Genomic DNA, 2,478 nt, shown 5'->3' with positions numbered 1-2,478 from the left:
TCTGCTTGTAAATTTAATGGGCTTTTCCCTCTCCCCTCCTTCCTTCCTCTGACCCAGAAATTCTCCTCCACTGAAGGAGGTTACAAAATAATTCATCTAGATTTCCTGATGCTTCTTTAACCAGGACGTTGTAGCATTGGCATTGCTTGAGGAGAATGGCTGGTTCTAAGAGTGGCTGCTGCTGTGTCTGATCTGGCAGTATCAGCAGTGGCTGTGATTTAGCTGATTACATGTGACATCTCTTCTCAAATATCAGCTGTGCAAAATCTTGCTACACAAAGTAAAACAAGCAGAGGAATTGTAGGGGAGAGACCAGGTTATTACTAAGTCAGATCAGGTTCTGCATTTGATAAATTTTAGGTCTTCCATAGAGATTTTTTTGCTTTCCTTGTTTTTGTGGGGAGGGTGTTGTATTGCCAAAGTGAGTGACGAGGGAATAGTAGCATACAGATGTTAATCAAGGCTTGGGGCTTTTGCAGAGTGAAACAATCCATGTCATAACAGTGCCATGCAACCTGGTAAAGAATATTTGTGCCCGGTGGGTGACATGGTTGACAAAATTTGATCCTGTTAATTGTTGTGAAACTAAACTCCGCTACTTTATGAGGAGCAAATATTATGTGCAACACACTCCCTGGCATGTGTTGGACAGGCAGTAGAATACAGATGCACTGCTTGTGCAGAGCCTGCACCAAGCCAGGCAGAAAAATAACTTGCAAAATTAATTTATTTGTATATTAGTATCAGTACTGGTGGGAACTTATCAGAAAATTGACTGTTAGGAGCATGTGGAGCTTTTCTATTAACATTCTTTTTTCTAATGTAAAATATACACTAAAATAAAAATATGAAAACCTAGTTCATCTTAGTAGGGGTTAACATGAAAAAGGTTACTTAAATGCCAATGCTTGCCTGTTTGCTATAGGAAGCAGCCATGTGGTAAAGTTTCACAAGCATGTATGTCACCTGCACCAGGAACACGCTGTACACAGCCAGCCAAGGTGAAGCTGGATTGTCTGATTTGAGGAAATCACTTCTGTGAGGGACTCATGGGATTCTCTTCCATGCTGTACATGGAAGCGTAACCTTTGGTGTGTCCCTGTATACTCTATTGTTTTTATACAATTTCACTTGACAAAGATTAAACTGAAGGGGAAGAAGTACTAAATTCCTGCATGTCAAAATAAGCTAACTGCTGTTGGAGCCTTTTTCATGTACCTGAGATGTGTGAGCCAAGTTTTTGCAGTATGTGTAACTGGGGAGATGAGTTTGAACAAGAGGTTTAAAAGAGTAACTGCCATTGAAGCTAACCCTGTGGCTGTGCTTGCTCGCAGTGGAAATTTTCAAACGGAGAGGCCTGCTGTTTCCTACCTCCCTCCCTTCCCTGCTGTAGGATGTGTCCTGAGGAATGTGCTGCCAAAAAGCTGCTGGTTGTGGAGCAGGAATGGGCATAGCAGCAGCAGCTGTACAAGATCTCTGCAGCTGTGGCTCCTTATGTTTCTCCTCTGGGCTATTTTGGCTCCTGTCTAGGCTGGAGTCATCAGGCTAGATATGTCCTTGCTTCAGCCATTGCCTCCTGAATTCATTCCCTCCTCTGCTCCCGGCAGCAGCATCTTTGTGCCCTGCTCAGAACATATTCCAGAGATTGGTCAAATCTGCCTTTCCTCTCCTCCTCCTAAATACTTATCAAAATTTGGGCACACTGGCCATGGGGAGGGATAGCTCGGGGGAGAGCTTGCTGAGAGCCAGCAGTTCGTTGAACTAAATGCTTAAACTGTTTTTTGAAGATTTTACCATGCATAGGATAACAGCTGGTGTTCTTGTTGTCTAAATGTAACTAGCGTGATGCACAGTCTGTCTGCAGAACAGATACTTGGTGTTTCCTAATCCCAAAGAGCTCTCATTTTTGTTACATAATTGTCAGGCTTCGAGCTACACTAGAAAGGGTTTTTGTCTTTCTCCACCTCCTCTTTGCCTCTCTCCCTCCCTCCTTCTCCATTGCCCCCACAGAATGCTTTGCCATGAATCCTTGTTTGCAGAGAAACTGGACTATGTGGCCAAATGTGCAGAACAGACCGCTGAGACACTTGGCTGAGGAACAGTCCTGCATGTGGCGCTGAGTGCCCCCTAATTCTCTCAGATTTTCTGAAGCTTTGGTCGGTGGTTCTATTTGCTTTAAAACAAAGCAGATCACACCCTTTCTTAGGGTGGTGGTTGTCCTGGTTTGCATGCACAAATCCCTTTTCCACGCTCTCTGGGAAAACAGCAGGGCTTGGTGTTGCAGCCCAGGCAGAGCGACTGCTGTATTGATGCCATGCAGATTTGTAAACTCCAGGACAGAACCTGTGGAGCACAGGGAGCATTGGCTCGTCATGTAAAGTGACACTGCTTGAAAGGCAACAACAGGAAGGAGAACAGGAGTTGCAATATCAAAAGACAAAGCTTGGTGCTTTCCCCCTCTAGCAGATACGCAGCCCT

This window comes from Cyrtonyx montezumae, unplaced genomic scaffold (genome assembly GCF_038088225.1).
Source record: "Cyrtonyx montezumae isolate F1298 unplaced genomic scaffold, pur_monq_1.0 scaffold_6, whole genome shotgun sequence".
In the NCBI taxonomy this organism is placed as follows: domain Eukaryota; kingdom Metazoa; phylum Chordata; class Aves; order Galliformes; family Odontophoridae; genus Cyrtonyx; species Cyrtonyx montezumae.
The sequence above is the reverse complement of the archived record's forward strand: the minus strand, read 5'-3'. Positions refer to the sequence as shown.